This window comes from Ascaphus truei, chromosome 2 (genome assembly GCF_040206685.1).
Source record: "Ascaphus truei isolate aAscTru1 chromosome 2, aAscTru1.hap1, whole genome shotgun sequence".
Taxonomy (NCBI): Eukaryota; Metazoa; Chordata; class Amphibia; order Anura; family Ascaphidae; genus Ascaphus; species Ascaphus truei.
This window is the reverse complement of record NC_134484.1, coordinates 222,365,702-222,389,666: the sequence shown is the minus strand read 5'-3', so window position 1 is coordinate 222,389,666 and position 23,965 is coordinate 222,365,702.

Genomic DNA, 23,965 nt, shown 5'->3' with positions numbered 1-23,965 from the left:
TGCACCCCCTAATGGGGCCTTTATCTAAGAAAGTAGGGGGTCCCCAATGCCAAAATAAACTGTGTTCTGCTCAGAAGACACCCTGCTCTGCACACTGCTCCCCCCCCCAAAAAAAAGAAAAAATCAATACCTTAGTGGATAGCTGCTAAGGTAATGAAGCTTACAAGAAAAAACAAAAAATAAAAATGCGCCAAATGGGATGTTACTACGAATATGGGCAATAAGCAAGATTAATAAAAAAATATATATAAAAAAAACAAAAAAAAAAAAACATGTGACATGAACCAGTCCGGTGCGTATAGGGTATTGCTGAAAAATATATATATATGAGTGAGACAGTCACAACCCAATGAATGGCGCAGCTTCTTGAAACAGGGAACCCCCAGTCCCTGATATAAACGTGACAACAAAGAAGAAAAAAGTTAGAAGCGCAGTCAATATGGGGTTGTGGTCAAACTCTATATCTTTATTAATATATCTTGTCCCAGGGATAACCCTCTAGGACAACAACAACATGAAAATCAATACATGAATGGTATTATTAAAAACTGTGCAGATGAAGCTGTTGTGCAATTGCACTTGATGGGTCTCCAAGGGGATAAAAACGGGAGTAGCCCGATAGAGAGTCTCAGTCCTGCAAGCTGTGCACTGCCCGGGCAGGTTTAGGTAAAGAGGGGTACCCCAGGGTTGAGACAATGCTCAATATGCTCACCCTTGATCCACTTTGGTCCGTGGGGGTCCAGTAGTATTCTTTAGTCCCGAAATCCGCTCTGGTGCACGCTGCTCAGATGTGCTAGGGCGCATGATACCAGACAGCCCTCCGGGTGTCCGGGTCTGATGTCACTTCCGGCTGTGACGCACAGACCCTTCCCGGTAGTCTCTGGGCTTCGTCTGTCAGCTCTTCTCCTCCTGATGGTTGCCGATGACCAGGCAAACAGGTTTTGATCAGCTGGAGCCCAGCGTGTGGTGTTAACAGCTCTACTCCACTGCCCTGAATGGAAGCAAACACCCTATTGCTCCTCCTCCTACGCGTTTCACCAAAAAGGCTTCGTCAGGGATATCATTGCACCAGTGCCATATTGATTTATAGCCAAGTTAATTGCAATGGCTCAATTAGTGTCATAGTGAACTTCAATATTGGTCCAATAACTCTATTATCTTAATGGACTGGTGCTGCTGATATAAATGACTGGTTCATGTCACAAAAAGAAAAAACAATGATTAAACAAAAAACATGATATAATAAAGATTGATTACTATATTTGATAAATTAATTTTTTTTTTAAATTTAATAAAAGACTCTCTATCGGGCTACTCCCGTTTTTAACCCCTTGGAGACCCATCAAGTGCAATTGCACAACAGCTTCATCTGCACAGTTTTTAATAATACCATTTATGTATTGATTTTCATGTTGTTGTTGTCCTAGAGGGTTATCCCTGGGACAAGATATATTAATAAAGATGTAGAGTTTGACCACAACCCCATATTGACTGCGCTTCTAACTTTTTTCTTCTTTGTTGTCATGGTAATGAAGCTGCTTACATTTTATTTTTATTCATAATGTGCGTGAGTAGGGGGTCTCCTGAGCTGAACAAAGAATATTTCAGCTTCAGGTCCCTGCTTACCGAGATACAGGCACCAGTATGGCGTGCCGGTATCCCCACAATGTTAAAGGCCTCTGGTCATCGTCATCCATGACAGACAGGCATACCTCCGTGAGGCGTGTAGGCTCCTTGGTGATGCTGCCTCCTACTCCATGCTATCTGATGATCCCACTTTGCGTTATCAAACTCTAGTATAGGGAACTACTAACTCAAGCACATATAGATGGGGTCCTGTCAAAATTAGAATTACATTTTTTTTTAACATACCAGGATCCTAGTGTTTTATCACTTACAAAAAATACATATGTCCTTGATAGGCCGACCTCGAAGACACATTATCTCGAGGGTAGAGTCGATGACATCCAGTCTATCCCAATATGTAGATTATTTTTTACAACCCTTGGTAGCACAGCTCTGGTCCCATATTAGGGATACACTGCACATCATCGAATCCATCTCTGAGATTAAATGGAAGTCCACGTATCTTTGGGCTACGTGTAACGTTTCATCTCTTTACACCAGCATTCAAAATTCCAGGGGGGTCGAAGCAATTAGTTACTGGCTTAATAAAGATAATACCATTCACCCATCCAAAAGACTTTAATATTGGACACTACATGATTTTTACTAACGCACAATATTTTTTTATTTGACGACACATATTATTTACAGAACTGTGGAATGCCCATGGGCACGAGATTCTCCCCAAGCTATGCCAATCTGTACATGGGGTTCAGGGAAGAATCATCAGTGTGGTAGCGCATCAGGCTTGGGGCAGGTTGACCTTATTATCATTTGGGATGGAGAGGAGGCAGTTTTCACAGATATTCTCAGTTGATTTGACAATAACGATTTAGGTGTAATGTTTACTTTTGAGGTTAGTTCCATGTTCATTATCTTTTTGGACATTGTGCTGAGTATAGACCAAGAATCAAATATTATTACTAAAACCCATTTTAAACAAGTTTCTGTTAACAATTATGTCCACGCATCCAGTAATCATTCAGTCCACTGGCTTAACATACCCTTGGGAAAGTTTCATCGTAACTGTCCCAAGTTATTTCATAACTGTTCTTAAGTAAGTGACTTTCTTTCCCAATCTAAAATTCTAGAGAAAAAGTTTATTGAGAGAGGTTACAAACATAAGCTTATCAAAGAATCATTGGATAAAGTTGTACAATTAGAGAGGCCTTCCCAATTGGTTAAATCATTGCCGAATAGACATGTTAGATCTAAACATGATATTGTGAGGCTCAGGGACCCACTCCGCCATTGGCACGCTCTCCACTGTGCTGTGAGAGGGTTAACCAGGCCAATAATAAAGGTATTGTGTCCGGCTGGTTAACCCTAAACCGTGTTGGGACAGACGGGGTTAAAATGTATTGACACCATATTACCATGTTTTCCCCTACACTACCTTTTTTGTCCCTGTTTTGCAGCTCAGAATCTAGCTGCAGTTAAATGAATGAATGAGAAATGTGCTAACTGTATTTGCGACACAAGGGGAGCTTCTAACGCTGTGCCAAGCGCTAAATTGAAGAAGTGTGCCTGCGAGTAAGTAGCTGCATTAAAGATAGGTATCAGTTTCCAGACCACAGACGTTGAAACCGCAATTGAATAAGTGGTCTGCGGTTTAGCTGGAGTGCCTTCTTGATACATGGTATCTTGACGTCTCGTTATCCACTTAAGGTGAATTGGTGGCGCGTGTCCGCGGTTACCGATCAAAGCCAGCATGGATATATTGTATGCCGGCTTGTAACACAGACCGATTATAGGTCAAACCGCAACCCACATCACGGAGCCCATTTAATTAATTGGATAACTTGTGCTAGGAAAGAGCTAGCACTCTAATTTTTGGAGTGCAGCTAGGTAAAAAGAAACCATGACTATACTGCTGCGGCCGAGTTTATTCGAGCATTTGCCCGTTCTCGGCCGCAGCAGTAACCTGGCGCGCGCCGGAGGGTGCCGGGCGCGCGCCGAAGCAGCGGAAGAGCGCCCTCCGATCGGGGCGCTCTCCCTCCCGCTGCCGGGTCCGCCGGGTCCCCCGGAACCCCCTGCCACCGTCCCCCACATCGCGGGACACCAGGGCTCCCTCGGGGAGCCCTGGACGCGCGTGCAGGGGGCGCTGGCACCTGATGACGCGTGACCGCGCATCGAAGACGCGCGGCACGCCGAGGGAGTGGGGCTAGCAAGCCGGGGCATCCCCCGGCTTGCGGAACTAGCCCTGCTCGAATAAATCGTGTTGGTAGTGTACATATAAGTTTTGTATTTGTTACACCTACAGAACATATGTATATAAATAAACTGTATGCCAATGGTGTTTTAAATGCAAAGGCAGGTACCCTTTCCTGCCGGTCCGGCAATGAATCCATTAACATGCCCATATGTTATGGACAAATGAGGTGAGGGATTTTTCATCTCCGTACTTCAAAGTGCACCCTGGTAAGTTGGTGCCCCAGTGTCTAGAGAAGTCCGGAGTTGAAAAGCCTCAGAGACCCGAGGTGTTAGTGTGGCTGGGATATTTGTAAGTACCAGATACCGGTGTGAAGTATGGGCACTTCACACTTGGTAGCCAAACCCCAGACTTGCTGTCGCCAGGTAAGAGGTTGGGCCCAGTATGCTAAGTAGCTCAGGTGTGAGGTTAACGCATGCTCTTAGCAGACCTGGAAGCAACTTCTGCCCGTTCCATGAACTCCTGGCATGTCTGGAATAGGTGGGAAAAGTTGTTCCCACAAGAGGATTGGGTGTGCATGTTAGGTATAGGACCATTAACCCTATAAAGATGCCTGCAGCACAATCCCAGTCAAATTCATCTAAGCTTTTTATAAACAATACTAGGGCGTTCTCTCTTTAAGGGATTCTAAATCGAACCCAAACAGATAAAATACCAAATTCGTACTACCGTATAAGAGGACCCCTACGCGTGACTTATAATAAGTATATACTTCCGGAGTCCAATTTCCGCTCGAACCCTTTAGTAGGGAACCTTTCCACGTTCGCCGCAGACAGTGATAAAAATAAGAAAACACAAGGGACAACCAATGCCAGTTAAATAACCAAAAGAACAATAATAAACAGGTAAATAAATAAAAATGAATCTAAAAGGCAGACTGGTTTAAATTAAGCCAGACTTACCTGACACTTCAAGGTGCGCATAAGCGTACCACCGGATCACAGTCAATGCACTCTTTTTAGTGTATTCTACATAACTGTAGGATAGAGATGGTCAATAATTCAAATACTCACACGGCCTTGTGTGAGTACAATCTTCTCATAGGTTTCTTGTCTCTGATATTCTCAGGAAATTATGTCGCCCTTCCTTCAGTTTAAATGTAGTTTTCTTGTCTTCCTTCTTAGGGTTCTCCCCCAATCTCATTGAAATATAGGGGGCGGGAAGACATAGGGAATGAGAGAATAATACACAACTAATGGGCAAATAATTCAGACTTACCTGACACATAGACTACCACAGTCAATGCACACTTAGGTGTGCTAGGTATACTGGCTGGGAATAGAGGGCTATAATCCTATATACTCACACGGCCTTGTGTGAGTGCAATTTCAAAAGGTATATTTCTGTCCCTGAGGGATTCTTGACTCTCCTTAGTGATCCCTGGGCTGTGTGTGACACCCCAACACACTCCTCATTCTATGGGGGGGGTATATGATTGGGAAGATATATAAATGTATAAATATATGTAATAAAGAAATTAATAGACAGCGCCTGTGATAGCATACACCCAAATTGCTGCAACTCTGAATCTGATTGACAAAAAGCCACACCCTGCACAGATGCCTATATACAAACTATATATAGTTTTTAGAAAATGTGGTAAGGATCAGGATGATGGAGATATAAATAACACGTTTGAATTAAAATAGTAAAAAAATGTCAAATGAAAAAATTATATATAAAATGTAACCATAAAAATAATCAAAATATGAAAAATGGAATCATAAAAAATAAAATGTTCAAAAAATATTGATAAAATGTCCTGTAACTGTGTAAAAAACCTTAAAGGAAAAATCTGGTCCAGGCAGCTTCTTTCTTGGGGTCAACAACCTCCCAAACGATACCAATTAGAAAAAAAGAGAAAGAAAAAGCGTCCGATCCATGTGTAAAATCCAATAATAAAGGTTTAATTTACCACGAACATAGACAATTGCACACTCACACTTTGCCAGTGTATTAAAAGCGTTGTATGGGACAAACCCATGCACCAAACAGATGTCAGACTGCAGCAAGTTCCTTCCGTTCCATCTGGCTGTGCAAACCGCAAGGCTTCACTGCTACTGGTGTCACCGTCTCAGTGTCTCTCTGGCAACCCGAATGAGCAGCTTGCAGTTCCTATTCGGCATGGCTCCTCTTGGATGAGATGACAGGGAACTCCTGTGCTGGTGTCTGTGTTTAGGCATCTGGACTGCTCCACCACCGTAGTTCCTAAACCATATGACCCTATACGTTTCTTCCGACTCGGCAGATTTCATCAGGGGATGGACTATCATTGTAATGGCTTGCTATTTATAATGCCTCAGTCCGATTAAACAAATACAACCCAAATGGTTTTGATAATTGATTCAGGTCATCTGTGCTGGATGTTACTATAAGGTAACAGGTTAACATTAAGCATACTACTTTGAGAGAAAACAGTAATTAGAGGTAATATTAATGAACTATATCACATATCACAGATAGCTATAAGGAAGTATAAAATGTATCTTATATAAAATATAACATTGATCCATTTGACATTGTTATTCATTATTGAAAATTGATAAACAACCTATATAACTGATGTTGCTGATCTCATATATTTTTGATGACAAATAAATTAATTGCAATTGATCTATAATCCTCACAGCCATAATAAAGATGTCAAGGATAATAATATATATATACAAAATGAATGACTAAAATAATTAATAGACTAAAACACAATGTATTATATTAATGTTAATGAAATAAATGTCTAAGCTTGATTAAATTAATCACACATCGTGATACTATGAGTAGTAGAACGATGTGTGACTTAAGGAAGAAATTAGACATATGTTTATAAATAAACATGTTGCATGTAACACTAAAGATTAATTGTAAACACCAAAAATGGTGAATACAAAACAACCTACAATACACATAAAGCATATATATATAAACAAATATTAATAAAAAATTAATAAAAAATTAATAAAAAAATTATAAAATGAATTAAATAAAATATACCATAAAGGATTTAATACATAATAAATGGAATGATTATTAGAACAAATTAATGATATGTAATGTATTATTGGGATTATGTATATACAACAAATTGAGAGAGACTTTTAGAACTTTATAGACAGAGAATATATGAAAAAGGAATTTATATATATATATATATATATATATATATATATATATATATATATATATATACATATACATATGTCATACATACTAATGTGTGTCACTCCTAGTGAACTAGTATATCACAAATGAATCATGTGGAAAATGTATAAGGATAAAAGGAACAAAATAATTAGTTTTCTCAAAAATTGATATATCTACCCCCAAAAAATGGGAGTATTATCATAATAATTACATAATAACACAAAAGAAGGAAAAAGGGAAAGGAAATAGGAGTGGACAAAGAATAAATAATAGAGCATGGAGACCAAATATAAGATGCCAGCAATCCATAATATATACATTTATATGATATATAAAAAAAATGATATATAGATGAAGGAATTTTTTGAATATATAATATATGAATATCTGATAATGTGTATACAATTGAAAATAACTAAATAAAATTATGAATAATGTGTGTGTCTATTTGTATTCTCTAATTGATTATAACTATGTGCATGATGTATTTACATGAGATATTATAATTTCGTGAATGATATTAACTAATGTGTGTGATAAAAGTATGTGATATAAATTGTCATCAACAAACTAAATGATTTAAATGTATTTAAATTTAAATTTAATATATTTAAATTACATTCCTTGCCAGGGATCCCTTCAGAAGCCACCACATGGGGAAACTGAGGGAACATGCTAAACACGTTCAAACCAGACCTCTGTAACCCCCCTGACAGTGAAATAAAGGAAAATAGCCATTACACTATGGTACTTGTATCGATGCAATCATTGAGACCCCTTGGATTCAACGTTTCTAATATATAAATCCAATAGGTCTCCCTGATATTTAGTTTCTTATGTCTATCACCGCTCAATAATGTGGAAGGAATTAATTCCAATCCCATAACAGAAAGGGAAGAAGGATCTTTATTATGTTTCTCAAGATAGTGTCTTGATAGGCTATGTGTAGTCAGACCATGAATGATGCTATGCCTGTGCTCTAAAAAGCGCGTGCTTAAAGTGCGTGCTGTCCTGTCAATGTATTGATAACCACAAGGGCATACAATGATGTAAATAACAAATGTAGATAGACAATTGATCTGACCTTTTACTGCATGAATGGATTTATTGAAGTGTGAGGAAATATGATCCACTTTTTGTAGATGTCTACATGTTAGACATCTAGTACGCCCACAAGATGAATTGCCATTCTTAGGCATAACACGTATGGAATGATCGATGTTTTACTTCAAACGACTTAGAGCCAATAAAGTTTTTAAATTCCTTGCTTTTTTAAAAACTACAGGAATTCTTGATGGTAATTTTGAGCCAATGATAGGATCTCTCAAAATAATGCTCCAATGTCTATTTAAAATAGATGTTATGCCTTGAGCTGCATTGTTATATGTGGTAACAAAAAGAGGAGATTTATCAGATGTTTTAGATTCACCAATTTTTTCTGTAATACCGTTAAAATTCTTCTTTTTTGATTTCTCAAGCAGGTCAACACGATTTAAAGCACCGACCTGTCTGAAAGTCTCATGGATAATGTGTACATCATAACCTTTTGATATAAATTTCTTGACTAACATTTCCCCCTGGGCCAGAAAATCAGGATCAAGTGAACAATTTCTCTTGATTCTGAGAAACTGGCCCCTGGGGATGTTATCTAACCACTTTCTGTAATGGTTACTTTTGTTGTGTAGATAACTGTTTGCTGTAACGGATTAAAATTCGTTTTTGTGATAATTTTATGATCCTCATTAATACCTAGTTCTAGATCTAAAAAGACTATTTTCTCCTTTTTGATATCAAACGTGAACTTCAAATCCATATCATTATTGTTAAAAGAATTCAATTTTAATTCCAATTCTTCCAGTTGCCCATCCCAAATAATAATAATGTCGTCTATGTAACGGCCATAGAACACCAGGCCGGACCCCAGATCTGCATCACCCCAAACATGGTGTTCCTCCCACAAACTCATGTAGAGGTTTGCATAACTGGGGGCAAACCTGGTGCCCATGGCCATCCCACATACCCGTAAATAATACAAATCTTCAAACAAAAAATAATTGTGCTCCAAAATGAATGAAATGGCTTGTAATATGGATGTAGTCTGCCTATTACCTATATATTTCTCTTGGTCTAAAAAATGTTTAGTAGCCAGTAGACCTTTATCATGTTTGATACATGTGTATAAAGATGCTATGTCGCATGTGGCCCAGATGTATGTGGGCTTCCATGTAATTTCGGAGATGGAGTCAAGGACGTGCAGCGTGTCCCTAAGATAAGATCTTAGTTTGCTCACTATAGGTTGTAAAAAGTAATCCACATATTGGGACACGCTGGACATCATCAACACCACCCCCGAAACAATGGGTCTACCTGGAGGTATAGTGATGTGTTTGCGCAATTTGGGATGTGGTAGAATATGGGGGTTCTGGGTGAACGGATGTATAAAAAATTAAATTCTGATTTGCTGATAATACTCATATCAAAGGCCTTAGTCAGAAAATCCTTATACTGAACCTGGAAATCTTCCATAGGATCTTTACCCAAAACACGATAGGAGGATTGGTCACCCAGCAGGCGGTATGCCTCTGTTAGATAGTCCACTCTGTCCTGCAGGACGACCCCCCCCCTTGTCTGCCTGTCTGATGATAAGATCACCCATATTACTTAACTCCCTTAATGCAACATTTTCTTCCTTGGATAGAATCTTTTTTTGTATAGTGGTGGTATTCTGACACATGGATTCAAAATCTTTTAGCACCATGGCGTAGAAAGTTTCTATAAAGGCTCCCTTTGAATGGTACGGAAAAAACATGGATTTGGCTGTAAATGGAGAATGTATTATGTTCTCTGTGTTTATTCAATTGATATCAATAGAACTCTGAGGAATTTCATTATGTTCTATATTCAAATGTGGACCCTCCTGATCCTGTTCAATAAGCCCTTCTTATTGAGATGCAGCATAACTAATATTAACATTGGATGAAAGTAGACAACCTGATTCATATGTTGTCAACTGACTTAACTCTTGCAGTTGTGTTAACTCTGATGTTGGTGTGTTTTCCACAAGTAATGCAGTCATTGTATCGATACAAGCAACCTCTTGTGCACTGAATATACCCTGTCGATCTTTATTTTGTAATGTAAAATGTCTCATAAGAGTAATCTTCCTGATATATTTATTCAAATCTGCAAATAGATCGAATCTATTAGGAAGACTACTGGGTGCAAATGAGAGCCCCCTGGCCAGGAGCAAAATGTGATTAGTAGATAAAATAAATGTAAATAAATTAAAAATACCGTGACTTTCTGGATTGCTTGCTCTTAACTTACTCTCCTTCTTTCATTGTTCACGCTTCCCTCCCCGGGTTCCTCGCTGCTTCTCTTTCTTCGCTGAGGAGTGAATGCTTGGTAGGTCGGTTGTCGATCCCATAAAGGGTAGGATTTCCCTTTTTCCCGAGTCTCCTGTTATGTCACTAATTCTAAAAAAGAAGCAGTATGAGATTTTTTTTTGTTGTAGTATTGCTTTCAGAACCAGTTTTATTAGGTTCTTTATTTTGAGTCTTAGGTATAGCCTACGGCGTGGGGCTCCTGCTCTCCTCTCTCTGTCATTATCGAACCCTTCCTATTCCTCCCTCTCTTGCTTATCCCTCCTTTGAGGCTCACACTGTCCAGATTTTCTCTCCTCTCCCTTTCCATGTGGCGGTCATCTATCACCCACTTACCTCTACTCTACCCCCTTCTGCCTTTCTCCCTCAATTTGAATCCTGACTTTCTTTCTTCCTCTCCTCAGACTCCCCTGTTCTTCTCCTTGGGGACTTCAATTGCCACATTGATGACACCTCTCTCCCTTGGGCTTCCCGCTTTCTTTCTCTAACCTCTTCTTTTGGCCTTCAACAGTGGACTGCAGCCAGCACCAAAAGGATGGCCATTACTTAGACCTGGTTTTCACTAAGAAATTCTCTCTCTCCGATTTCTCCATTTCATCTTTTCCTCTCTCTGACCATCATCTCATCTCATTCTCTCTATCTCGCTTCTCCCCTTCTCCACCTCCATATACCCCCCGGTTCTGCAGAATTCTGCGCTCTATTCACTTACCTGACTTTGTGTCCACTTTACGCTCCTCCCTCTCCTCTCTCAGCTCTGCTACAGACCCCGACAACCTGGTCAGGAACTACAACTCTGTCTTGTCCTCGTCTCTTGATCTACATGCCCCGCTTTCTCTCTGGCGCACTCGCCCTTCTAACCCTAGACCCTGGCTAAATTCCCACACACGCATGCTGCGTTCCTCCACTTCTTCCTCTGAACGCCTCTGGAGGAAGTCTCACACTCTCGCAGACTTCCTTCACTACAAATTTATGCTATCCTGTTTCAACTCTGCCCTCTCGCAAGCTAAACAAGCCTACTTTTCTGCACTAATCAACATGCACAAGTCTAACCCACGCCGACTGTTCTCTGTCTTTGATACTCTACTCAAACCACCCTCAGCTGCCTCTCCTTCCTCCATCTCTGCTCAGGACTTTGCTGACTATTTTAAGGAAAAGGTGGAATCCATACGGCAGAACATCCCCTCTGTTTCTTCCTCCCATACTACACCTCTTCCCAACTCTCCTCCTGCCTTCCTTGACTCTTTTTCCACTGTCTCAGAGGAGGATGTGTCACTGTTGATCGCCTCTTTTCCCTCTACCACTTGTCCTCTTGACCCCATTCCCTTTCATCTCCTAAAACCTTTTGCTCCTACTATAATCCCTACGCTCACACACATTTTTAACTCCTCCCTCTGCTCTGGAACCTTTCCATCCTCCTTCAAACATGCAACAGTCATACCATTACTCAAAAACAGCAAGCTTGACCCTACTTGTCTTTCTAACTATCGACCTGTCTCGCTCCTGCCTTTTGCCTCTAAACTCCTTGAACGTCTTGTATTCTCTCACTTGCTCCATTTTATCAACACCTATTCTCTCCTAGACCCTTTACAATCTGGCTTCCGCACTGCTCACTCCATGGAAACAGCCCATACTAAAATAACTGACGACCTCCATGCTGCCAAAGACAGAGGTCATTACACTCTGCTCATATTACTCGACCTCTCTGCAGCATTTGATACTGTGGATCACCCTCTTCTCCTTCACATTCTCCATACTCTTGGTATTCGGAACAAAGCTCTATCCTGGATGTCATCCTACCTCTCCCATCGTACTTTCAGTGTCTCTTCTGCTAACACCTCCTCCTCCTCTATTGATCTCTCTGTGGGGGTACCCCAGGGCTCTGTCATGGGACCTCTTCTCTTTTCTCTGTACACACTCTCTCTAGGTGACCTAATAACATCTTTTGGGTTTAAATATCACCTCTATGCTGACGACACACAAATATACTTTTCAACACCCGACCTTACACCTGCTGTACAAACCAAAGTTTCTGAATGTCTCTCTGCTATATCATCCTGGATGGCCCTCCGCCACCTTAAACTCAACATAGCTAAAACAGAGCTCCTCATACTTCCTCCCAAACCTGGCCCTACTACCTCCTTCCACATTACTGTTGGAACTACAATCATTCACCCAGTAGCACAAGCACGCTGCGTAGGGGTCACACTCGACTCCTCTCTCACATTCGCCCCTCACATTCAAAACATTTCTAAAACTTGTCGCTTTTTCCTCTGCAATATAACAAAAATACGCCCTTTCCTCTGTTGCTCGACTGCTAAAACTCTGACTCAGGCCCTCATTCTCTCCCGCCTTGATTACTGTAACCTCCTGCTGTCCGGCCTTCCTGCCTCTGACATGTCTCATCTACAATCTATCCTAAATGCTGCTGCCAGAATCACTCTACTCTTTCCTAGATCTGTCTCAGCATCTCCCCTACTGAAATCCCTCCCCTGGCTTCCGATCAAATCCCGCATCTCACACTCCATTCTTCTCCTCACTTTTAAAGCTTTACACTCTTCTGCCCCTCCTTAAATCTCAGCCCTAATTTCTCGCTATGCACCATCCCGACTCTTGCGTTCTTCTCAAGGATGTCTTCTTTCTACCCCCTTTGTATCTAAAGCCCTCTCCCGCCTTAAACCTTTTTCCCTGACTGCCCCACACCTCTGGAATGCCCTTCCCCTCAGTACCCGACTTGCACCCTCTCTATCCACCTTTAAGACCCACCTTAAGACACACTTGCTTAAAGAAGCATATTAATAGCACTGAGAATATTCTGAACACATGATACATAAATCTTGGCCCCCTGCAGACGCACTTACCAGAACTCCCTCCTACTGTCTCTGTACGTTCTCCCTACCTACCAATTAGACTGTAAGCTCCTCGGGGCAGGGACTCCTCCTCCTTAAAGTTAATTTTATGTCTAAAGCACTTATTCCCATGATCTGTTATTTATATTATCTGTTATTTATTTGATTATCACATGTATTACTACTGTGAAGCGCTATGTATATTAATGGCACTATATAAATAAAGACATACAATACAATACAATACAATAGCTACACTACTTTTTTCCGGTTCTTTTTTCTCCAATATAATCTGTTCACATGATTCATTTTGTAAAGCCTCAAATTTGTTCTCCACTGGACAAACAAAATGGGACTTTTGTGTTGTTTTATCAGGTTTATTAGCATATTTATCTTTATCTTTGGATACTGAATGAGTGGATCCTTTATCCCTGTGGTTATCTCTATATTTATCAGATTTATTATATTTGTTATATTTTTTTGGAGTGTAGTGTTTAGATCTATCTCTTCTGTCATGTCGTCTCCAATCTCTAACTTTGTCAGTATCATAATCAGTCTGATCTCTGACATATTTATTATTTTTTCGTTCACTGATTTCTCTCTCAAATTGGAGCACCCTAGAATCAACCAATTTATCCAATTCTAAAAATTCTTCACTTTCTGTAAAATGGACCAAAGAATGTTATATTTGCTCTATTTCTTTGGCAATTTCATTCAATTTATCTTCCCTATAAGTAATTAATAATTCAATTAGAGTGAATGAACAAGATTATAAAGCATCATTCCATTTAGTCTTAAAATCAATATTTGTCTCAAATGTAGGTTTTTTAGTGAACCTCAGTCCCCTAGGGACCATTTTGGCATCTAAATAATTTTGCAATGATAAAAGGTCCAGCCAATGTTTCATCTCTTCCTTAGCCAGCCTCTCAAGCTTAAAAAAGCTGGTCTTTAAATCTATACTATCCTCAACAGTTTCTGACATATCAATTTCTGCAGATTCAGCATATTGTTGTCTCCTAATAAGCCTCTCTTTACTTGATTTAATCATTTTGACAAATCAGAACCAGTGTAACAATTGCAGGATAAGTGTATATACCACAGGCAGCTATCAACAGTTGGTGATAAACAGTAATAAAGAAATTAATAGACAGTGCCTGTGATAGCATACACCCAAATTGCTGCAACTCTGAATCTGATTGACAAAATGCCACACCCTGCACAGATGCCTATATACAAACTATATATAGTTTTTAGAAAATGTGGTAAGGATCAGGATGATGGAGATATAAAAAACACGTTTGAATTAAAATAGTGAAAAAATGTGCAAATGAAAAAATTACATACAATGTAACCATAAAAATAATCAAAATATGAAAAATGAAATCATAAAAAATAAAATGTTAAAAAATATTGACGATCAAAAAATAAAAAAATATATATATATCTTATATTTTATATAAGATACATTTTATACTTCCTTATAGCTAACTGTAATATGTGATATAGTTCATTAATATTACCTCTAATTACTGTACTGTTTTCTCTCAAAGTAGTATGCTTAATGTTAACCTGTTACCTTATAGTAACATCCAGCACAGATGACCTGAATCTTTGGGTTGTATTTGTTTAATTTGGACTGAGGCATTATAAATAGCAAGCTATTACAATGATTGTCCATCCCCTGATGAAATCCGCCGAGTCAGAAGAAACGCGTAGGGTCACGTGGTTTAGGAACTACGGTGGTGGAGCAGTCCAGATGCCTAAACACAGACACCAGCACAGGAGTTCCCTGTCATCTCATCCAAGAGGAGCCGTGCCAAATAGGAACTGCAAGCTGCTCATTTGGGTTGCCGGAGAGACACTGAGACGGTGAAACCAGTAGCAGTGAAGCCTTGCGGTTTGCACAACCAGATGGAACGGAAGGAACTTGCTGCAGTCTGACATCTGTTTGGTGCATGGGTTTGTCCCATACAACGCTTTTAATACACTGGCAAATTGTCTATGTTTGTGGTAAATTAAACCTTTATTATTGGATTTTACACATAGATTGGGCGCTTTTTCTTTCTCTTTTTTTCTAATAGGTATCGTTGGGGAGGTTGTTGACCCCAAGAAAGAAGCTGCCCGGACCATATTTTTCCTTTAAGGTTTTTTACAGTTACAGGACATTTTATTTTTATTTTTTGATCGTCAATATTTTTTGAACATGATACATAAATCTTGGCCCCCTGCAGACGCACTTACCAGAACTCCCTCCTACTGTCTCTGTACGTTCTCCCTACCTACCAATTAGACTGTAAGCTCCTCGGGGCAGGGACTCCTCCTCCTTAATGTTACGTTTATGTCTAAAGCACTTATTCCCATGATCTGTTATTTATATTATCTGTTATTTATTTGATTACCACATGTATTACTACTGTGAAGCGCTATGTACATTAATGGCACTATATAAATAAAGACATACAATACAATACAATACAATACAATAGCTACACTACTTTTTTCCGGTTCTTTTTTCTCCAATATAATCTGTTCAGCCTCAAATTTGTTCTCCACTGGACAAACAAACTGGGACTTTTGTGTTGTTTTATCAGGTTTATTAGCATATTTATCTTTATCTTTGGATTCTGATTGAGTGGATCCTTTATCCCTGTGGTTATCTCTATATTTATCAGATTTATTACATTTGTTATATTTTTTGGAGTGTAATGTTTACAGGTCATCTGTGCTGGATGTTACTATAAGGTAACAGGTTAACATTAAGCATACTACTTTGAGAGAAAACAGTAATTAGAGGTAATATTAATGAACTATATCACATATTACAGATAGCTATCAGGAAGTATAAAATGTATCTTATATAAAATATAAGATATATATTTTTATTTTTTGAACATTTTATTTTTTATGATTTCATTTTTCATATTTTGATTATTTTTATGGTTACATTTTATGTCTTTTTTTCATTTGCACATTTTTTCACTATTTTAATTCAAACGTGTTATTTATATGTCCATCATCCTGATCCTTACCACATTTTCTAAAAACTATATATAGTTTGTATATAGGCATCTGTGCAGGGTGTGGCATTTTGTCAATCAGATTCAGAGTTGCAGCAATTTGGGTGTATGCTATCACAGGCACTGTCTATTAATTTCTTTATTACTGTTTATCACCAACTGTTGATAGCTGCCTGTGGTATATACACTTATCCTGCAATTGTTGCGCTGGTTCTTATTTGTCAAAATGATTAAATCAAGTAAAGAGAGGCTTATTAGGAGACAACAATATGCTGAATGTGTAGAAATTGATATGTCAGAAACTGTTGAGGTAAAATATAGATTTAAAGACCAGCTTTTTTAAGCTTAAGAGGCTGGCTAAGGAAGAGATGAAACATTGTCTGGACCTTTTATCATTGCAAAATTATTTAGATGCCAAAATGGTCCCTAGGGGACTGAGGTTCACTAAAAAACTTACGTTTGAGGCAAATATTGATTTTAAGACTAAATGGAATGATGCTTTAGAATCTTGTTCCTTCACTCTAATTAAATTATTAATTACTTATAGGGAAGATAAATTGAATGCAATTACCAAAGAAATAGAGCAAATATAACATTCTTTGGTCCATTTTACAGAAAGTGAAGAATTTTTAGAATTGGATAAATTGGTTGATTCTAGGGTGCTCCAATTTGAGAGAGAAATCAGTGAACGAAAAAATAATAAATATGTCAGAGATCAGACTGATTATGATACTAACAAAGTCAGAGATTGGAGACAACATGACAGAAGAGATAGATCTAAACATTACATTCCAAAAAAATATAACAAATATAATAAATCTGATAAATATAGAGATAACAGCAGGGATAAAGGATCCACTCATTCAGGATCCAAAAATAAAGATAAATTTGCTAAAACCTGATAAAACAACACAAAAGGCCCAGTTTGTTTGTCCAGTGGAGAACAAATTTGAGGCTTTACAAAATGAATCATGTGAACAGATTATATTGGAGAAAAAAAAAACGGAAAAAGTAGTGGAGCTATACCTAAGACTCAAAATAAAGAACCTAATAAAACTGGTTCTGAAAGCAATACTACTACAAAAAAATCTCATACTGCTTCTTTTTTAGAATTAGTGACATAACAGGAGACTCGGGAAAAAGGGAAATCCTACCCTTTATGGGATCGACAACCGACCTACCAAGCATTCACTCCTCAGCGAAGACAGAGAAGCAGCCAGGAACCTGGGGAGGGAAGCGTGACCAAAGAAAGAAGGAGAGTAAGTTAAGAGCCAGCAATCCAGAAAGTCACGATATTTTTAATTTATGTACATTTATTTTATCTACTAATCACATTTTGCTCCTGGCCAGGGGGCTCTCATTTGCACCAAGTTGTCTTCCTAATAGATTCGATCTATTTGTAGATTTGAATAAATATATCAGGAAGATTACTCTTATGAGACATTTTACATTACAAAATAAAGATTGACAGGGTATATTCAGTGCACAAGAGGTTGCTTGTATCGATACAATGACTGCATTACTTGTGGAAAACACACCAACATCAGAGTTAACACAACTACAAGTGTTAAGTCAGTTGACAACATATGAATCAGATTGTCTACTTTCATACAATGTTAATATTAGTTATGCTGCGTCTCAATTAGAAGTGCTTATTGAACAGGATCAGGAGGGTCCACATTTGAATATAGAACATAATGAAATTCCTCAGAGTTCTATTGATATCAATTGAATAAACACAGAGAACATAATACATTCTCCATTTACAGCCAAATCCATGTTTTTTCCGTACCATTCAAAGGGAGCCTTTATAGAAACTTTCTACGCCATGGTGTTAAAAGATTTTGAATCCATGTGTCAGAATATCACCACTATACAAAAAAAGATTCTATCCAAGGAAGAAAATGTTGCATTAAGGGAGTTAAGTAATATGGGTAATCTTATCATCAGACATGCAGACAAGGAGGGGGGGATCGTCCTGCAGGACAGAGTGGACGATCTAACAGAGGCATACCGCCTGCTGGGTGACCAATCCTCCTATCGTGTTTTGGGTAAAGATCCTATGGAAGATTTCCAGGTTCAGTATAAGGATTTTCTGACTAAGGCCTTTGATATGAGTATTATCAGCAAATCAGAATTTAATTTTTTATACATCCGTTCACCCAGAACCCCCATATTCTACCACATCCCCAAATTGCACAAACACATCGCTATACCTCCATTTAGACCCATTGTTTCGGGGGTGGAGTCGATGATGTCCAGCGTGTCCCAATATGTGGATTACTTTTTACAACCTATAGTGAGCAAACTAAGATCTTATCTTAGGGACACGCTGCACGTCCTTGACTCCATCTCCGAAATTACACTGAAGCCCACATACATCTGGGCCACATGCGACGTAGCATCTTTATACACATGTATCAAACATGATAAAGGTCTACTGGCTACTAAACATTTTTTAGATCAAGAGAAAAGCATAGGTAATAGGCAGACTACATTCATATTACAAGCCATTTCATTCATTTTGGAGCACAATTTTTTTTTGTTTGAAGATTTGTATTATTTACGGGTATGTGGGATGGCCATGGGCACCAGGTTTGCCCCCAGTTATGCAAACCTCTACATGGGTTTGTGGGAGGAACACCATGTTTGGGGTGATGCAGATCTGGGGGCCAGCCTGGTGTTCTATGGCCGTTACATAGACGACATTATTATTATTTGGGATGGGCAATTGGAAGAGTTGGAATTAAAATTGAATTCTTTTAACAATAATGATATGGATTTGAAATTCACGTTTGATATCAATAAGGAGAAAATAGTCTTTTTAGATCTAGAACTAGGTATTAATGAGGATCATAAAATTATCACAAAAACGAATTTTAAGTCCGTTGCAGCCTACACAACAAAAGTAACCATTACAGAAAGTGGTTAGATAACATCCCCAGGGGCAAGTTTCTCAGAATCAGGAGAAATTGTTCTCTTGATTCTGATTTTCTGGCCCAGGGGGAACTGTTAGTCAAGAAATTTATATCAAAGGTTATGATGTACACATTATCCATGAGACTTTCAGACAGGTCAGTGCTTTAAATCGTATTGACCTGCTTGAGAAATCAAAAAAGAAGAATTTTAGAGGTATTACAGAAAAAATTGGTGAATCTAAAACATCTGATAAATCTCCTCTTTTTGTTACCACATATAACAATGCAGCTCAAGGCATAACATCTATTTTAAATAGACATTGGAGCATTATTTTGAGAGATCCTATCATTGGCTCAAAATTACCATCAAGAATTTCTGTAGTTTAAAAAAAAGCAAGGAATTTAAAAACTTTACTGGCTCCAAGTCGTTTGAAGCAAAACATCGATCATTCCATACGTGTTATGCCTTAGAATGGCAATTCATTTTGTGGGCGTACGAGATGTCTAACATGTAGACATCTACAAAAAGTGGATCATATTGCCTCACACTTCAATAAATCCATTCATGCAGTAAAAGGTCAGATCAATTGTCTATCTACATTTGTTATTTACATCATTGTATGCCCTTGTGGCTATCAATACATTGGCAGGACAGCACGCACTTTAAGCACGCGCTTTTTAGAGCACATTCATGGTCTGACTACACATAGCCTATCAAGACACTATCTTGAGAAATATAATAAAGATCCTTCTTCCATTTCTGTTATGGAATTGGAATTAATCCCTTCCACATTATTGAGCGGTGATAGACATAAGAAATTAAATATAAGGGAGACCTATTGGATTTATGTGTTAGATACGTTGAATCCAAGGGGTCTCAATGATTGCATCGATACAAGTACCATAGTTTAATGGCTATTTTCCTTTATTTCACTGTCAGGGGGGTTACAGAGGTCTGGTTTGAACGTGTTTAGCATGTTCCCTCAGTTTCCCCATGTGGTGGCGTCTGAAGGGTTCCCTGGCCAGGAATGTAATTTAAAAACATTAAATTTAAATTTAAATACATTTAAATCATTTAGTTTTTTTATAACAATTTATATCACATACTTTTATCACACACATTAGTTAATATCATTCACGAGATTATAATATCTCATGTAAATACATCATGCACATAGTTATAATCAATTAGAGAATACAAATAGACACACACATTATTCATAATTTTATTTAGTTATTTTAAATTGTATACACATTATCAGATATTCATATATTATATATTCAAAAAATTCATTAATCTATATATCGTTTTTTTTTTATATCATATAAATGTATATATTATGGATTGCTGGCATCTTATATTTGGTCTCCATGCTCTATTATTTATTCTTTGTAGACTCCTTTTTCCTTTCCCTTTTTCCTTTTTCTTCCTCCTTTTGTGTTATTATATAATTATTATGATAATACTCCCATTTTTTGGGGGTAGATATATCAATTTTTGAGAAAACTAATTATTTTGTTCCTTTTATCCTTATACATTTTCCACATGATTCATTTGTGATATACTAGTTCACTAGGAGTGACACACATTAGTATATATATATATATATATATATATATATATATATATATATATATATATATATATTCCTTGTTCATATATTCTCTGTCTATAAAGTTCTAAAGTCTCTCTCAATTTGGTGTATATACAGTACATAATCCCAATAATAAATTACATAGCATTAATTTGTTCTAATAATCTTTTCATTTATTATGTATTAAATCCTTTATGGTATATTTTATTTATTTCATTTTATAACAAATTTTTATTAATTTTTTATTAATATGTGTATGTATATATATGCTTTATGTGTATTGTAGGTTGTTTTGTTTTCACCATTTTTGGTGTATACAATTAATCTTTAGTGTTACATGCAGCATGTTTATTTATAAACATATGTCTAATTTCTTCCTTAAGTCACACATCGTTCTACTACTCATAGTATCACGATGTGTGATTAATTTCATCAAGCTTAGACATTTATTTCATTAACATTAATATAATACATTGTGGTTTAGTTTATTAATTATTTTAGTCATTCATTTTTTATATATATTATTACCCTTGACATCTTTATTATGGCTGTGAGGATTATAGATCAATTGCAATTAATTTATTTGTCATAAAAAAAATTATGAGATCAGCAGCATCAGTTATATAGGTTTTTTTTTCAATTTTCAATAATGAATAACAATGTCAAATGGATCAATGTTATATTTTATATAAGATACATTTTATACTTCCTTATAGCTAACTGTGATATGTGATATAGTTCATTAATATTACCTCTAATTACTGTTTTCTCTGAAAGTAGTATGCTTAATGTTAACCTGTTATCTTATAGTAACATCCAGCACAGATGACCTGAATCAATTATCAAAACCATTTGGGTTGTATTTGTTTAATTGGACTGAGGCATTATAAATAGCAAGCCATTACAATGATAGTCCATCCCCTGATGAAATCCGCCGAGTCAGAAGAAACGTATAGGGTCACATGGTTTAGGAACTACGGTGGTGGAGCAGTCCAGATGCCTAAACACAGACACCAGCACAGGAGTTCCCTGTCATCTCATCCAAGAGGAGCTGTGCTGAATAGGAACTGCAAGCTGCTCATTCGGGTTGCCGGAGAGACACTGAGACGGTGACACCAGTAGCAGTGAAGCCTTGCGGTTTGCACAGCCAGATGGAACGGAAGGAACTTGCTGCAGTCTGACATCTGTTTGGTGCATGGGTTTGTCCCATACAACGCTTTTAATACACTGGCAAAGTGTGAGTGTGCAATTGTCTATGTTCGTGGTAAATTAAACCTTTATTATTGGATTTTACACATCGATCTGGCGCTTTTTCTTTCTCTATAGGTATAAATATATGTACTTACACGGCCTTGTGTAAGTCTAGGCTCAGCAAAGGTTTCTTTTTCCTCCAGGTTCCACTGCCCCTCAGACTCCACCTCAGCAAAGTCGCAGCCAGATGTAAAAATTCAAGGATTTATTCGGAAAAAATACAAAACAAAACACTTCTAAAATACAACACCCTCCCGTAGGCTGCAGCAGAGACTCAAGGGCTAGCATTTTTCTTTTCTTGCTCCAGAAATCATGGATAAAGTATTTTTTCAAGAGAAATTGAGCCAAAGCTTGTTGAATACATTAGGCGTGATTTCCCATCTGGTCACTGTTTCTTCCAGGACAATGACCCGAAATACACTGGCGACACACTTTATTCGAGCTCGGCTAGTCCCACGAATTCGGGTATACTCGGGTGTATTGAGGTTTGTGACTGTTTTCTGCCCGAGTGCATTGTGTTATTTTCCAGGCAGGGATTGAAGCATTTTATTCCCGCTGGCTGCAATACTGCACAGTATATATATATATACTGCATTACAATTCATGAATTTATGCCATCTGGTAGACACGCGAAGCATTGCAGCCTATTAAATCCTAATCATTATCATTTAACAGATCAGCCGCCCGTCAGCCAGGCATGAACCATGGCTGGGAAGGCAAACGCAACGGGGCTTGTCTGAGGTGAGGAGCGGCGCATTCCAGGTATCTGCCAGGTACATACTGGGTATTTGCTCGAATAAAGTGTGTCGCAGCAGTACACCACGTCTATTACCCATATTCTTGCCAGCAGTATCAACTGGGTTAAGATGCCACTGCAGTAAGTTCGATAATCGTTTCTCATTGTTTACCATTGTTTCCAGTATATCTCTTTAACTAATTCACCTTTTTTCCCCCATCCAATTAAAGATCCCCAGACTTGAATCCCATCGAATTGGTATGGCATCAGTTGAAGGATTATATCAGAAAAGTGGTGAAACCATCCAAAAAGGATGAATTAGCAAAAGGAATAATGAGTTTCTGGAACAACATACTCACCGTACAAAGATGCAATAAATATATTGATCATATTGCGACTGTGTTGCTATTCTTTTATAGCGTAATGGGCAGGCCACAGGAAAGTAGTAAGGTATTGTACTGTACTGTAGTATGGTAAGTACAGGAACAGTAAGTATGATACAGGTAAGTATGGCACGCAAAATAACCATTTTATGTAAGCCTTTCCTCTCCACTTTCTATTGTACAGTATATACAGTGTTAAATCCAGTACAGGATGTATCAACCTACAGTAATTAACACACATTCCCAGCTGCTCAAACTCATACACCCACCACATCATGAATATATATTTATCTCAAAAAACAGTCCTACTGAGCGTCTTTTTTGGCATAAATATATATGCATAATGTGGTTGCTGTAGGAATTTGAGCTAGCTGGGAATGTGTGTTAATCAATTTCTGACTGGTAACAGTTGTATGGCGGTAGGTGGCACCTCCCCCCAGAGCTCACTCCTCCTCACCTTTTTAACTTGGTAGGTCTTTTCACATTGCTGCAAGAACAGGACCTACTATGGTTCTTTCTCCTCATACAGAGGTAAAGGGAAGGGTTCACAGTGTAGTGTAGGACTGCATTTTTGGTTATACCTTGACGTTTGGTATGCAGGCTTACGACACTTTGGCCAAAGGGTTTAACTAAATAACCAAGTAATTATTATTATTATTATTATTATTATTATTATTATTATTATAGTATTTAAACTTTATACTTATTACCATATATGTTTTGTCAATTGGATGTAGCATTGGGCACCCCTGTCTTTTGTTGTATACAGCTATTTTAGATGGCAGATACATCTTGTCACATTTTGAATTCCCATGTTTAGTGCCAACAACACTGTTTCATCTCCCAGGTAATGTAAC